The 17027-nt window shown below is 41.2% G+C and overlaps 1 protein-coding gene across 3 annotated transcripts in view; it reads right to left on the bottom strand.

Annotated features, from left to right (window-relative positions):
- TSPAN4 (tetraspanin 4) overlaps nt 1–17027 on the bottom strand; it is a 465016-nt gene that overhangs the window by 283279 nt on the left and 164710 nt on the right. For all 3 annotated transcript variants that reach the window (XM_065635457.1, XM_065635456.1, XM_065635458.1), the window contains one exon: nt 16487–16568. The gene's annotated coding sequence lies outside the window, so the exon portion shown is untranslated. The remainder of the gene's footprint in view (nt 1–16486; nt 16569–17027) is intronic.

The raw sequence follows: 17027 nt of genomic DNA, 5'->3' as shown, positions 1-17027 counted from the left end.
GAACCCGCTCTTCCCACAGTTGGACAACTTGTCCAGAAGGATGGTGTGAAGGACAGTATCACAAGCATTACTAAAATCCAGAAAAATTACATCCACCACATTCCCTTCATCCACTATGTAGCTGACCTTACCATAGAAGGATATCAAATTAGTTAAACAGGACTTTCCCTTTGTGAACTCATGTTGACTGTACCTGCCCAACCCTGGGAACATTCAAGGACAGGCTGGATAGGGCTTTGAGCAACTTGATCTAGTTGAAGATGTCCCTGCTCATTGCAGAGGGTTTGGACTAGATGACCTTTGAAGGTCCCTTCCAACCCAAACCATTCTATGATTCTATGATGACCACATTATTCTTTAAATGCCTTTCAATAGTACGCAGTATAATCTCCGTAATTTTTACAGGAACTGAGGCTAGACTAACAGGTCTGTAGTTCCTTGGGTCTTCCCTCGTGCCCTTTTTGTAGATTAAAATAACAATGGCTTCCAGTCAGCTGTGACCTCCCCAGACTCCCTGTGGTAGATGATTGAGAGGAGTTCTGCCGTATCATCCGCCAGTTCCTTCCGTACTGTGGGATTAATTCCATCAGGCCCCAGGGACTTGTGAATATTCAGCTGATGCAACTGTGTCCCTTACATTTTCAGTGTCTACAAATGGAAAGTCACTGATCCCACACTAGTGGTCCTCCAACTCAGGGGGCTGAGCAGACAAAGGTCTATCAGTATTATTAAAGACCCATAGCTTGTAAAGCTTTACCAGCCCTCACAGGAAACTAGCAGAAGAATGCACAACCACTTTTGAAACCACCTCACATAATCCTCTTTCAAACACACTCCCATGTATCACAAATTAATAGCTCTTTCCCTCTTTCTCTCATCCTGTACTGTTAGCCTATTAACAACAAACCCACTTTGTACCTCCTATATCCACATCAAAACTGGAATGAGCTGCCATGCTCAAGAAGATGCACAACATGCTAGGCAGTAAAGCAAATTAAAATCCATTGACTATAACCTGATCCTGACAATGAATTTTCTAGGGTGTAATTTCCATCAGAAGGAAGATCAAAGTGGCAGCATACAGGACTGGGGTCGTACATTTTTACCTAAGTCTACTTGATGAAGAGTCTTTTATATCCATATTTTAAGTCCTGTTTCACGTTTTCAGTCTCACCTGCACCCACAGTGATGCTGCACTTCAATTTCCAACTTGAAAGACAGGGCTTGAAAAACACCTTCTCCCATGGTGAGTAGGAGGGCTTTCCTGAAACCTCTAACTGATGGAAATGGTACAGACCCAGGTTCCAAGATGGGAGGTATAAATGTGTCAGCTAACCCCAAAAGTATTTGGTGCAGGTCCAACACAGCAGCCGGACTGCTGAGGCTAAAAAAAAAAAAGGAAACAAAACCCCACGAACACTCCCCCCTGCAAAATTTGTTTCAACATCTACGTTGTAAGTCCTCCCTGTAGCAAAGTCATAGTCACCTTTGCGGGTGTCATTATTTTGCTTTAGGAGATAAAAACAACCTTGCCACACAAAGGCCACTCCTCTGCATCATTCAAATATGTGTATCTGACTTTTGGGCTCCAATGAAGCCTCAAGCTTCAGAGAATCTGGTGTTCATTTTGTTCAAAGTTAATGTCACGTGTCTGACAGTTGGTAAATTGAGTCTCTTTTGTTTCCTGGGCAGGATCTCTCACTTGTTATCTTTCAGTGCCCTGAAAAAGATTGCTTTCAAAATTGAGCTTGTCAAGTCAACCGGTTCACTTCTGAACAACCTCTAGAATGTGCACCTTCTGAGCTGACACATTTTCATTCATTCATTTAGGGCACCTTGGCAATCAATGCAATGAAAGAAAACACTGGTGGCCCACTCCCACAGATGATAGTAACTTATAATGCAACAGAACTGTATAAGTATTTGTATGTATTCATATATGCATTTAAACACACATATATAGCTATATGACTATGGCTGTCATCACCACATGCAGACCAGGTGTTAGAAAATCTGAAGTGAAATCAGAAAACTAGATAAAGTGTAATAAAGACCAGTCAATGAGATAACTGGGTGGCATTTCTGTTGTCTAGCCAAGGATATACATGCAGCTTCTGCATCATCCGGAATACCAAGCATAACAGGACATGAGTCAAATGCAAGAGCTGGGACCTGCCAGTACTTCATTATGCCTGATGGATTCTGTCATTATAGTCTAAAGCCTACAGTGGAAGATGTAAGTTAAAAAGCAAAATTAAAAGCAACCACCCCACCCCCCAAACTTTCCCTGCTACCCTACCATTATTCTCTCAGAAATGTAAACTCTTAGAAAAGTATGACTTTTCTTTAAGTGTAGTAAGAAGTCTTATACTTTCAAGATACTGATTTTTTGGGGGGAAAAAAAAAAAAAAAAAGTAAAAATCTGCCCTTCAACTCCTCCTAAAACTGACACAACACTCAAACTGATTTTCAAGCCTACAAGCATACTCATAAAGTTAAGTGCCTGGTTTTGCGCTCTGTTAGGGAAGTACAAGTTTAAACAACAGTTCAAGGTTAAGAAATTGCATATACACCTTCACTGAAACCCAGATCTGAAGCCACAGGGATTTCAAAATTGTGTAGAGACTGAGCAACATTAAGTCAAGTGAGCAGTTAGCTTGTGGAGAGTACATGAGAGACTGGCAAATCCTGCAGAAAGCTTTATTTACTCATTCACTCAATCTAACTATGCCCAAATGCCTCATCACACCAACAAGTGTAGGTGGACAGGGATGAACAGGAGATGCCCTCTTGGAGGGATCTAAACCCCACTTGAAACTGGAAGTAGGAATTAATACTATAGGCAGAGAGAGCAACTCTGGGTTCAAGGGCAAGAACTAACCAGCCAGAATGTGCTATCTGGAACTCTATTTCCCATCAGATCCAGGGCTTTCCCAATAAGTTAATACTGGAGAGGAGACCAGCATTTGCAAGGAAATTGTCCTGGGTTCACCTAGGAGTGTTAATTTTCACAGGAAGCTGGAAGGGAACACAACCAGGACAGCTAATCCAGACTAGCCAAAGGATTAATTCAATACCATATGATGTAATGCTCAGTATATTTTATATATGCCTCAGGCCAAACCTCTGCTCTGCTAGACATGTAATCACAGGGCAAAATATTTCTCTCTGACACAAAGGGGGACTATAATATAACTGGGGGAGCTGGCCAGCGGAGGGTATTGCTGCTCAGGAGCAGGCTGGGCATTGGTGGGTGGTGAGCGATTGCATTGTGTATTCCTTGCTCGTATATTCTTTTACTGATATTATTGTTGCTGTTGATCTCTTCATTTGGTGTCCTGTTAAACTGTTTTTATCCCAACCCATGAGTTTTACTTTTTTTTTTTTTTCCAATTCTCCTCATCCCACCAATGGTGGCACTTAGTTGCTGACTGGGGCTAAATCATGACGAAAACATAATGCAACAAGTCATTAAATATTAGTAAACATAGTTTTCTTGTTAGTAAATTAGATATAACAGTAGATTACTTGCTCTTCATAGTCCCACCTTGAGAGGCATTTCACATAGGGGAAGATCTCAACTTGTCCGGCAAGGTTAAAATTCAGGCTTCAACAGGTCTCCTGGAGACACTTACTGCAAAGCATCTTTGTACTTGCTGTGTTCTTCACGGCACTAGGAGATGCTGAGATCTTCCCGCTTGGAAAGCAATTCTTCTAAATTGGAAAGATGGCAGAACACTTTCCCATTATGCTGTCATATTGGAGTTTGAACTCCTTTTGACACTAGATTGCATCAAAAAATAAAGGGGGGGTGGGGGGTGGGGGAAGAAACTTGTAGCTTCTGCAAAGCTTGGGAACTTTTTCTGAATTCAACTCATCTTGTTTAGAAACTACCCCATAACACCATCTGACATGCAGCGAAGAACAGAGGTTCTCAAAAGGAAAGCAGTTGCTGCCAAAGTTGGGCTTTGCTCCTCTTGCTTAGAGGCACAAAAGAGTATGGAAGAAAAGAAATAATACATCCAGAAAACACAGGGGGTATGAGGGACCACTGTACTCAAGGCTTCTAAGAAATGAACATCACGTTTTCAGAGCCTGCTTTTCTACAGGAATAAAGACATGTATATACACACATGCATAAATACATACATATTATGAAGAGAGGATGCCTTCGGATATAAATTTTTGCACAATGCTTGCTTGACTACAAATAAGGCTGTAAAGTGTCTTGACTTTTTTCAAGATGTAATATTGAATTAGTTAAAAACTTGATGTTGTCAGAATTTGCTCTTTCACAGACTTCCCATAGAACAAGGAGACAGAGAGAATACTTGCAGTTCTCCCTGTTCAGAATGACTGATCTTGATGAGTACATCCAAAGGTTTTTCTGTGTCCTTATACTAATAGGTGTATTTCTGCTAAAGTGCATCTAACAATGTGCCCAAAAAAAGACTCTGAAAGAGGTGGTTCAGCTGGCAGTAGCAGCTCTGTGGATTATCATTGCTTTTTTCATTGTCCACTTGCACTATGTGAGATGAGACAATCTGCACCCTCCTACATATGCTGTATCCTCTGCAACCCCAACAGCACAAGAGAGCTCTCCCATGGCTGGAAAGACTTCCTAGCAGTGAAAGTCTTGCCTTCTGTGAGCTTTTCTGTGTCATGAAATGAAGCCATGGTATGAAGACAGCCAACATCAAACACTCCCTGCTAAATAATCTGGCCATCCTTCTGTCTCTTTCCGAAGAAGAGCTATTCCCCTTCCTCAAGTTTGCTGGCAGGCCACTTCATTTTGACCTTAGCGACAAATACTTCTGAAATTATAGAGATTATCCATTGTGGTCAGGAGATAAACATTATTATTTAAGTGTATGGCAAGAGAGGGGCAGAGAATCAGTGACCAACCAATATAAGTTAATGTATACGCGGACATTTCAATTTATGTCCAAGGATATTCCAGATGTACATCAAGGGACATAGCTAACATCTGTCATGAGAATCTCCATTTTTCTATCCTTCCATATTTGTAACAGAACTATACAATGGCAAAATTGCTCATACTTAGCAAGACCTTGTTACTCAAAGTGCTTTGGAGAGCACGCTTTATACACATGGAGAGCTTCATAACATGCTTGCAGTCTGTTTTCTGTATTTAGGTTTGAATATTCCATCTTCTGCAGGAATACTACCAAAAAAAAGGAAGAGGTCAGCAACTGTTAAGAAGAATTTCATCTGCTGTCATTTATCATACCAGACTGCTTTTCAAAAAGCAAAATGAAATCAAGCTTGTTGAAATTCATTCATATGATAAATGCCTATTTCCTGTCTCTGCCTCAATTTTATAGTGACATGCCTGCCCTTATTAGATTAAGTACCTGCTGAAGTCAAAAGAAACTTAAAGAAATTCAAAATGGCAAAGAAGATCTAAATCTTTGCCACATACACATCCAGATATCCTAACTAAGGGCCAACGAAACACCAAAAACCAGGACCACCTTTCATCTCAGGTAAGTATATTTGACTTGCACCCTAGCAAAATTTTATAATAAAAAAACACAGTTACCTGAATGTCGCTTCAGTCTTCCAGGTAGTTTCTATTAAATGATAACACAATAGATAAGAACTGGCAAACTTAACAAAAAAACCCAAAAAACAAAAAAACCCCAAAACCAAACCAAAACAAACAACAACAACAAAACAAACCAAAAAAACCTCACCAACACATAGCTCAGAGACACTATTATAGAAGCATTATTCAGTTGATCTGAAGGAATTGCACAGATTTAACCTCAAACTACATTTGAAGCAGCTCTCCAACAACAGAAAGTCATGTTGAGACTGAGCCCATGAACAGACATTGTATCTTCCAAAATCATTACAAAACATCATCTCCACACTTTCAGAAAAGTTAGGCTTAAATTATTAAATTAACAGAAATGCAATATGGACTTGCACTATCAAAAGGACTTCTAGAATGCCATCTTCCTTTTATAATTCCGCTGTCAGGAGATAACCAGCTTTTGCATTGATGATATGGAGTACATTACTTGCTCTTGGCCTACCTTTAGTGCCCTCATACTGATAACTCTTAAGGCCATTTTCAGATGAGAGGAGATTTCATGATGATGACACTCAGCATGTAGAGCAGGGGGTGGCGGCTAAATTAAAGTTTAGCTACAATTTACCAGTCATATCGGGAGCTGGTATAAAATTGAATCACTATATTAAGGTTGCAGTTCCACATAATTATTTTTACTGACAGCATATGATTTAAGAGGGCTAACTCTCTCCACTCACTGCAACTCTACTCTCCTCACAGCAAAGTCCACTGCCACCTTACTTAAGCTGATTCAGTTACTTGCATTGCCACGCTCTAAATTAGAGCTGTGAAATCAGGTAGCTAAAATAATGCAAACATAAATAAATGAAACTTTAATGAAGCTATGGTAACTTCCACCAGTGTCAAATCTGACCCTGTGTTGTTCATTAATTGTAACTACTTCTTGATTTCAGGAATTTGTATTTGTCATTTGCATCTGAACAACAACTGCAGAGAGACAGCGACATCTAAACAGACCAGTGCTACAGTCTAATATATGCATCATATTTCCCCCTTAGCATAAATTAAAGGTGAGGGTAAACTTACATCTGTTTGCAGGCAGCTAGGTTCACCCACCTCCTATCCAGCTAAATAGTCCTGAACTAGGGAGACCTTTTGAAGCAATCAGGACCAAACAAAGATTAAAGAATTTCTGTTGACCCCAGAAAACGGAGCAATGTCAAGCTCTTGGGGCTGACCTGAAGCCAAGATCTCCAGTGAGAGACTAAGTGCACTATTTTCCACCTGGAGTCAAAGCAGATCCTCTGAGAACTGACCACAGGCATTTGCACGCAGCCAAGCCAGGTAAGCTCTTGTACAAGATGCTGGTTCACCAGAACTGCAGGCAACAAACAGAAAGCAAGCAGAACATCAAGAACATAAGGAAGCAGTGGTCCAACAAACCAAAGCACACAAGCTGTTCATGAGCTCCATGCAGAGGAAAGACTTTTTTGATGGAGAAGCAACTGTGTTCACTGCCTATGGGAAGGGGCAGGGGCCATGTGCTCAGGCAGGCTGAAGGTTATCCCTACCTCTTATTTATTCAGCAGATATTTGCCTTTGGTTTCTTTTACCACTCCTATTGGAAATAGCTGAGCTATCTCACCAAATTTTTGTGAAGCTTCATCCAGACAATGATAAAACTGTAAGGTCCTTAGATGAATAATACCACAGAGGTGAACAGTATTTATTGTTTTCAGTTTTAAATATTGCTACTTTGCCCACAGCCTTGGCTGCAGCGCAGCTCAGGGCTGCCCCCTTGCTTTGGGGACCTTGGAGAGAGCTGGGGGAGCCGCTTTTGGGCTTTTTGGGGGGGGCTGAGACTCCACGATTTGGCCTCCAGCTGAGCTACAGCATCAACCCTGGAGTGACAGCAGAGCTCACACATTTGGCAGTTAGTGCCTTTAGACAGGCACAAATAATTCACAGGTCAGCGGGTGGCTATGACAGACAGCAACCTCTGAGTGATGGCAGCCGAGTTCTCTGCTGAAGCGAACTGGGACAGCATGGCAGGGAAGCCAGCAGGACTCCAGCTCTGAAGAGTGAGGGGCCCGGCCTATCCAAAGTCACCAAGCAATTCCTGTGTACTAACTACTCACTTCAATTTCATCAGGATCTTGCAGCCTTCTCCCTGCATTTTATCCTCTGCTTCCACTCCTTTTACTTCTGTTTTTCTCTCCCTCCGTACACTTCCCTTGCCATTTTCCAGTCTTTTCCATTAGACATCTCATCCCCTCATGTCTTGCTTCACATGACGTACTGACCTCCTCCTCTCATTTTCTGAGCCAAATATCCCTCTCTGACTTAAGAGATGTTTCCACATTTAAACTCTACTGTTATGAAAGAGATGGAGACAAAGGGTGGGAGTTCCGTGGAGTCGGCACACAGATACGTGGTGCAGTGTTTCAATCTGTGGTTCACATTTTTAGATGAAGAGTCGAGAAGATTGTTTGCTTCTGTTAGCTTAAATAACATGAATGGGCACAATTCTGAACCTGATTTATTAATTGGGACACTCTCTGAGCTACTTTAAGCACACAGTGAGGTACAGAAGCAATGTCAACTATAATCACTGTAGGTCCTGGCATGCTTAGAAATTAATTAAAGTAGCTACTACAGAATAAATACTTTCAAGTAGTTTCAGGAGTTGAATTTCTTCCTAGATACCCTTGCTCCATAACCAATGTCCTCATAGGGGATTATGTCTATACAATTAACGTATAATAGTTTATCCTAGGAGAAATCCAGGAGTAGATGGATCTTAGGAGAAAGTTTTCCAATCAAATTCACTTTCCCTGCAGCTCTGCTCATTTATTTCAACTTCAAGTCTTTACTGCCTACTGAATCACAGAATCCCAGAATGCTTGGGGTGGAAAGGGACCTCTGGAGATCCTCTAGCCCAACCCATCTGCTAAAGCAGGTTCATTTGGAGCAGATTACACAGGAATGTGTCCAGGCGGGTCTTGAATGTCTCCAGAGAAGGGGACTCCACAACCTCTCTGGGCAGCCTGTTCCAGGGCTCTGTCACCCTCAGAGTGAAGTTTTTCCTCATATTCAGATGGAACCTCCTGTGCTTCAGCCTGTAACCATTGCCCCTCCTCCTATGGTCAGGCACCACTGAAAAGAGTTTGGTCCCATCCTCTTGACATCCACCCTTGAGATATTTATAAACATTCATGAGATCCCCTCTCAGCCTTCTCCAGGCTGAACAGACCCAGCTCTCTCAGTCTCTCCTTATAAGAAAGGTGCTCTGGGCCCCTAATAATCTTTGTAGCCCATCGCTGGACTCCCTCCAGTAATTCCTTGTCCTTCTTAAACTGGAGAGCCCAGAACTGGATGCAGTACTCCAGATGCGGTCTCACCAGGGCAGAATACTGAGGCCGCTTCCACTACAGCCTGTGCTCCTACAGAAGAAACCAGAGAAGGAAAAGTATCCACTGCACTGGGGAGAAATACGGATTGGGATAGAGACAGGCAGGGTTATAAAGAGAATACAGCATTTTCCGCTACAGTAACCAGTCATAATATCTTGTGGGTTAAAACCAGGGAAAGATCTCTCATTACACCAGGCAAGGAGCTCATGAACATAGCTATGACTCAGTGATGCTAAACATCAGGCAAGCAGAAGATAAGGTATGTATCACTGAAGAGGCGCACTGCTGGATAATATTATTTTAAATATCTATTTTTTTCCAAGTTGGCCAGCCAGCAATACTATGAGCTGGACTGAAGGAGACAGGTTTGGAGTTTGTTTCAAATCTCCTGGAATAGACAGGGGTCTTTGAATTTAGAGGACTGTGGATCAGGACTTCAGTGTGGTTCCTATCCCCCACTGGGAGTCTACACCCAGCAACCAAGAAGAAAAAAACAGAAGTTCTGCCTCTTTACTACCTTGCTCCCTCCTCTCTGTGCCTGGTGAAGTCCTGACCAAACTGAGGGGTGAAAAAGTCTACCTGCTATTGTAACAGAAGAAAAACATCATATCTTGTGCTTCTAAAATCCTATTTCCTTGAACACCATTGAGAAGTTCTAGCTGCCAATAGCTGCCATTTGCTTTTAAAGAGGGGTGCAGGCAGGGCTTCATAGCAAAGAGAAGAAGAATTCGTTGCACTGCTAACCACTTTGCATGGCTTGTTTCCACCACAGTGTGCTTTTTGTAAACTTATCTGCTCACAGCATAGAGCTCTTTTTCTTCCCTTATCTTTTTGTGAACTCCAGGAAAGACTCCCTACCATCACAACCTCCTCAGATTACACTGGCAGAGCTCCAGATAGCAAACACATGATGGTACAAAGCATTCTCAGCCCCTTTGCTTAAAGGAAAAAGTCTTCATGACCTGTCCATTAACTGTAAAGCAGAAAAAAAAAAATAACAGTGATAACACTGATCAGGTTGCACAATTCACCCGGCTTCCCGAAAGCTCGCCAAATATGGAAGCAGAAGAAGATGCATAAAAAGCAGAGGCTAGAGGGCTTTTTTTCTGAAATAGATGTTTTGTGTACTGCAATCCCACTTAACTGCCTTCAGTAAAACAGGCCATATCTGAAAACCCATCACCTCAGAAATGCTAGTATGTTCCAGATGTATTATACCCATTAGCATCACCTTCATAATCGTATTTCTTAGGGAGCCTCCAAGGAGTTTAAAGACCAGCTTGTATCTACACTAGTGAAGCAGGGCAAAGCCAGCTCAGACAGAAGTCCTCCTTTTAGTACTCTCCATGTTGTATCTTTGCAGCCAAATACTTTCAAAACAGCTCTTTACTCAAATTTTCAGAGGAGCTCTGGTCTACCACTGAGGGAGCTGAAAAGGGGGAGAGTTCAGAAATGTGCTAGGAGCTCTGCTGCTCTTGAAATGACACCAAATGTCAGACTTTTCAGTATCCAAGAGAGATGCAGCATCCTAAGCACCTGGAAGATGAGGCCACCCATTTAAGGAATTAGGAACTAAATGAGCTGGAAATTTTTGCCTCATTCTTCTAGAGCCATAAAACACACCCACAATCAGAAAGCAAACATTAAGTACCATCTCTGACCATATGAAGTTGTTCCTGTTTTCAGTCTCTTCGTGCACTCCAAGCCAATCTTGTCACTGTTGCGTTCAGAAGCCTGATTTACCTTTTTATCACTGCTACTACAAGACAGCTTGATTGCAATGAACATGTTTATAATGAAATCAATTGACCCAGAAAAGGAGTGCTAACACTGGTGTAGATTAAAAACCAAATACAAGTAAAAGTTCTCTCTGACTGTATGTAGTCCATGCGAAAATGCTGTAACAATATAGGGACTGACCTGTAAAAGAGGACTGGAACCAAGGTCCTCTGTTTCTGTGGTTATGCCAGGTTCATAAGCTTTCCTAAATTTTCCACAGTTTAAAGCATGTGAGTGACCTACTTAAGATAATGTAATTAAAATAAGGGAGAGCACAATTGTATTTCCTTCAAGAAGGTCTAAAGTTTCCTGTATTTTTTTCTCAAAAAGCAGAGGCTTTGTTGGATGTTGTATATTATTGAGATAAAGCAATTTATTTTTGCAGAGGTCAGTTTTAGAACTGTGGATATTCATTTACTCACACAAAACATGCTTAATAATATGCCCGCTCTACCTGCTTGTTTCATTTACCTTACAGTTTCATGTAATACGAAGGAAGTTCCTTCATAAAGGGATGGGGTTTTTGGGTGCCAAGCCCGAGATCTACAGGACTCCAAAAACACTATAACAGCACATCTCTTCATCCAGGCTTCTATTGATCAGATGCTTTTCATCATCTTTGACTCAAAATGGCAATGCAGAGTAAAATAGTGCACTCACACACAGAAAACTGCAAATCCACTCTCAGCTGGCTTTCTTTGTTTCTGCTCTGACTCTCTGAGCTTACTCCTAGCCACTCAAAAAAACCTTCCTACTTATAGTGCCTCCCAAAGACCATAATAAAATCAAATATTTGACTTGTGTTCCCAAGTGGAGAGTGTGTGTGTGTGCATGCATGAAGGTGGAAACAGAAAGTCATGAAGCACTGCAAAGAGGACTGGACACTAGAATACCATTACAAAACCAGCCAAAATCCATTAAATTTCAAGCTGACAGCAAGCATGTCTGGACTGGCTGAAGAAGGAACAAGTTCAGTTTAAAAGACAACCATATAAAAATGGCTCTTACTCCTCTGGTAAACGGATTCTTTGTCAATGTATTATAGTTATAGTTCACATTACTGACAGGACACATTCAGCAGCAACAACAGTTGGTATTTTAAATTACATCTGTCCTACTGTTTACAGCCAGGTCTGCTCTGGGAGCAGAAGCCCAACTTGACTCCAGCGCGTCCCTTCCCCGCAGCGCCTGTTCACACTGACTGCAGATGTTGGGATGTTCGCAGTGCCAGAGGAAGACAAAGCTCAAGCTGAATTTCACATTTGAGAGGCAGGGTTTGCAGGGCTTAAAACTGCTTTGTAGGATTGAAGTATAAGCATCTTACCACAGAAGGTCTGGCATACTGTTTGTAATTAAATCTAAATCTCCTGAGGACCATTTTGTCCCAACCATGAGCCCAGATTTCTCCTTTACTGCAGAGCTGACACTCCAGTCTGTGAGCTCACATTTCATAGTAAAATAGTAATGAAAGGAGCTCCACTCTTTTCTGTTTAACATTTCAGCCTTCTCAGGGGTAATAAAACAAAATCTCCCTACAACAACAGATAAGTCCAACAAATAAAATGTCAAGCTACTTTAGAAATAAGCTTGTCAAGATAATAGAATAAATTTCTTGGGTAGCCATTAATTGCATTCTCTTATGCATTTGGCAAAGATGCTTGCAGAAGACATATGACAGCTAATACAAAAGGATGGGCTATTTTTGTATCTCTTCTTTAAAGTGAATTTAGTGCTTACAAAAAGATACCTGATTCATATCTGAGAAATCTAAAACTTTCCTCACATCCTTAGGAGGAATGATACCACTGATAGTTCTATTGACAAACCAAAGCAGAGGCTACACGGTTGGACAGAGGGAGCCCCGTGCTGAGACCCCAGGACAGGGATCCTCATCCAAGTTTTCCTGCCGGTCAAGTGACCATGGGGGCAAACTTGTTTCTCTGTTACGTACCTGCAATGTAAGGTTAACCATAGATCTCAATGTTTTGTGAAGTATCAGGGCAAACCTTGTTGCAAGAGCTCTGTACTTTTATTACCATCGAATTCCCTAGCTGCACTTGTAACGTAAAGGGAATAAAAACTCCGTATCAACCAAATAAGCAGCCAAGTTGTGCATAAAACAGCAATATGGGATACAATCATATTTGTCCACTTGCATTGCTTCCTGCAAATAAAGATCACAGTAAGATTCCATTCTAATAGTTACTCAACATCACAAAACAAGAACCTATCACTTAAACTTAACTTTTCCTATTATGCTTTCTGAATGACTTGCCATTGCCACCATAATATGACTTGAAAAATACTGCGTTCCTCAGCCTCTATTTTTGATTAACCAGATGCTCTGAGAATTTCTGTCTATCCCTAATCATAATTAAAACTTGTTATTCGCATTTCAATGTGGCTTGCTTGCAATTAAATCTATTTGGAAAGAAACAACTTTTTTTCTTCCATAGAAACAATTTACTTGTTTTTAAAACTAAGTAGACTTGTTAGGTTAAAAAGCTGATTTTGATCACTCCTTCTGCCTGGATGTAATTAATGAAGTTTCCTCATCTCCTAGAGACTCTCACAAGAGTTGGAGAAATTCAACATCTCTCGAAAGGTGAGTGGCACCTTGGAGAAGATTGCAATATGACAATGAAAGCTCTTGCAGCAAGCCCAGTTTCTGCCCTGAGAGCACAGGGATGTGCTAAGTAAAGCTCCAGCTTATGAGCTGTCGGAGGAAGGAATTTTTGAAGACTGTCTGGCACAGCGTGGTTCTTTCCTTCATTGAGGTGCACACAGATGAACAGAGAGAAACTCTTGGTTTGCAAATCTTTTCCCTGGGCTCAGATTCCTGGTCCTCTGCTTTCACAGTTCGGTCTAAAAATCACGATTTCGCCTTATGACTTTTGCTGCCATTTACAGTTGGTCTTCTCAAAGGGAGATTTTTCACTTCTTATTGAATACAGCTGTCACAGGAGCTTGTAGGTTTTCTCCTTCCTGTCAGCCTCAAGGTGTTCAGCATGTCAGACCAGTGTCTCTGTCAGTAGAGAGGCAAGAAACAGGGAGAGCTAAAGAAAAACAAAAACTGGTGGGGAAAGCAAAGCACTACTCCCCTCCACAACGACTCCACTCCTACCATCAGGCACATGGACAAAAAGTATTTTCATGGCACAAAGATAACTTTAAATCTCTCAGAGTTTACAATCTGACAGCTTCTGGTTTAGAATCCTTGTCCGTATATAAGTACTGCACAGACACAGGCAGACATTTCTCTCTCTTTCTGCCAGTGAAAGGAAGGCAACACTGTGCCATTTTTCGACTGCTCCATCTCCCTGTCTGTACAGCAGAAGTGGCCCTTTTGGCTAAATCTCACCTGCCAGTGACACTGCACTTGAGATGACAATTCATTCTGCCTGATTTCAATGGTGAAATAGTACTTGGAAAACTGATGCTTCTTTAGTATAATTTAAAGTAATAACATGTACTATATCCATAATCAAACACCTTCACTATCAGCCCAAACAGATGCACTCATTCATGGTGTTTCACCAGAAGCCTTTACATCACAGAAAAAAAAAGTTTGTCCTCAGTCTGCAAAGATGATCTTGAAGACTAAATATAAAAACTTTCTGCAGAGAAACAGGTTTTGTTTGGTTTTCTTCCTGCACACTTTATACAGCAGTGCTGTGCATAATGCTGTAAGGATGAGGGAGTAAACACAGCTCTAAGAGCTGTATCCTCTAAATTATACAGTGATGCTGTTTGAACAGATCCAGTAACAAAGGAAACAAAGAAGACTCCTACTCTTCTCCAATCCTTGCTTATTGGAAGCTCTGCTTGAGTTAAATATATAATCACACAAAACCAACAAAATCGTCACTGACAATACAAAAAATGGGGTCAGTCCAGCTGCTGAAAGCCTGTGTTTGCTGCACCTCCTTGGCCTAAACCTATAGGTTGAGAACTGAAAGCAAAGTTGCTCAAGTTTTGACACAGTAGTTCAGAAAACAAAACAAAACCCTACTCTGATTACAGACTATTAAGTGGTAAATCATGGCCACTCTATCAAATTAATCTGCTCTGTAAAACCTACAGGGATAGAATAGCCCTTTTGAGAGGCTTGGGATAACAACAGATATTTTGGTCTTCATAGACATCACAAAGAGTGAAAAAGTGACAAAAATACTTATTCTCTAGAATAAATCACCAAGCTTTGATTGGTTAAATTCAATTGACCCAGGGTAATGTTAACTATATAGCATAGATACTAATTCCAGTTTTAACTAAGATTAAAATCACAGATACATATAAAAGCAAAGTAGATACCTTTTCCCGCAAAGAACCAGAGAGCTAGGAGCTGGAAAATCAAGCAACATAAAAATTCCTGATAGATTCCAGCTTTTGAGTATATGAGAACACCCAAGTCAAATGTTAATACAAATTAACAACAGATGCCCAACTTCAATTCAGCTTCACACCACAGACCTTGGTCAAATCCTCAGTTTGCATGTGCTGCAGAAGTCCAGAGACCTACGTGGATTTAAATGAACACCTGCAAGTCCCAGTTAAAGGTGGTGATTGCTTTCCTGAGTGTCTCCAGTAACTTGTCAATGGTGAGTGCTTGTCATTTGCTATCCTGTGCTTTTTGTTTCAACTGCAAACCAGAAATAATTTTTCTTTCCAGATTTCTCACAAAATCTGACTTTCATGTGGAGGTTGGGGCTGGTTACTATGTCCACTGTAACTGTTTAAGAAGTAGCAAAGATAAATAAAAGAAGAGGGAAAAACTAACCCTCCATTTAAATGCTTCACAGCTTCAGATCCACCCACTTAGAAGTTAGTACAGTGTTTTACTTGTACCTTTATTCTTCAAAAAGATTCAGAAATATTTTTCCCTCAGAGTATTAGAGGGGACTGAACATAAATGCCAAGGTATCATCTTCTTCCTTTCTCCCCACTTCAGGGGCTGTGCTCTGTGAAATTATCCTAAATACATCTCAGTGTCTTTGTCATCTGTTGCTGGGTGATCAGCTGTAATATATGCCTACAGCAACTGTGCCAGATGCTGCAGCACCTCTTTGTCAATCTGTTTATCTGTCCTTCCCTTACCACAGCTTGTTCTTCAACACCGCCACCATTTTCATATCATGATTGGAAGGACTGAGCTGGTTTTTTTCCCCTCTTCAAAATACACAGACTGTGCACAAGTGACACAGGTTCAAGGAGGAAAGAATGAAGATGGACAGATTCCACACATGACTTTGGTAAAAAGGACTTTATTTTTGTCTTCATTATTTTGTCTTAACCAGTGAAATTTCATAATACGTCAGCTTTCATCATAAACGGAAAAAATTGATCTGGCTTGGAAAGAACAGAGTTTCTTTCTGTATTCAAGTTAACAGTACCCACATCACTTGAAGTTAGATTAATTTGCCAGTAATACCATGAAAAAAAAGACAATCCTGGGATAACAATTCAATGCCCACTTCAGTCCCCTTACCCAAAGGGCTCAGCACAATGTCTTTTCGGGGCATCGCACTCTGAGGGAAGCAAGGAAACACAGTCCACATCAGCAGCAAGCAACATCTCTGTTACCAGCCTGATCCATTCTATAAATTATAATAGCTTCCGCAGAATGTCTTTTCTACTCTTTAAAAAGCCATTCGCTGAGGTCTTAAGTTCAAATGCAACTATCCACTCAGAACTTTATTTTAGATCAATAAATTGATCACAGCCATTCATGTACCTGATGCAGGAATGGGAGCTCAGAGCACCTGATGTGATCCCAGATGACAAGGTGGCCTCACCACAATCAGCAAACTGGGGACCTGCAAAACAGAAGCCTGTGTGTCAGAAGCCACATATCTTTCGCAAAAAACAAGGAAAACAACTCTCTCTAACCATGTCTTTCAGGAAGGACAAAAGAGAACCCCTCATTAACTGGACTAGAATCACTGGACTGAAACCTAATAGCAAAAAACCTGGCAAGGTGTAAGTTTTCATTAGTGTGACTGTAAAGGGAGGATGCACAAAACCTGTAGCTTGACTCATGAAGTCATCAGAATTACAACAGCTGCCAACAGCAGCGGGAGCAGAGCGTGGAGGAGACATCACGTTCTCAAGCTGCTGGGATCAAGCTCTTCACTCTCAATGGGATTTAAGCTCCTTTCTCCCATGGGCACTTCTGAACATCCCACACAGTATATTCCCACTTAGGCCCATGTTCAAGCACTTAATTAGAACAGGGTAGCATTATTGGCTTCTTTGCATGATCTGAATCACATTAA

Source organism: Caloenas nicobarica, chromosome 5 (assembly GCF_036013445.1).
Source record: "Caloenas nicobarica isolate bCalNic1 chromosome 5, bCalNic1.hap1, whole genome shotgun sequence".
In the NCBI taxonomy this organism is placed as follows: Eukaryota; Metazoa; Chordata; class Aves; order Columbiformes; family Columbidae; genus Caloenas; species Caloenas nicobarica.
Note: the sequence above shows the minus strand (reverse complement) of the source record. Positions and strands in the feature narration are given on the sequence as shown.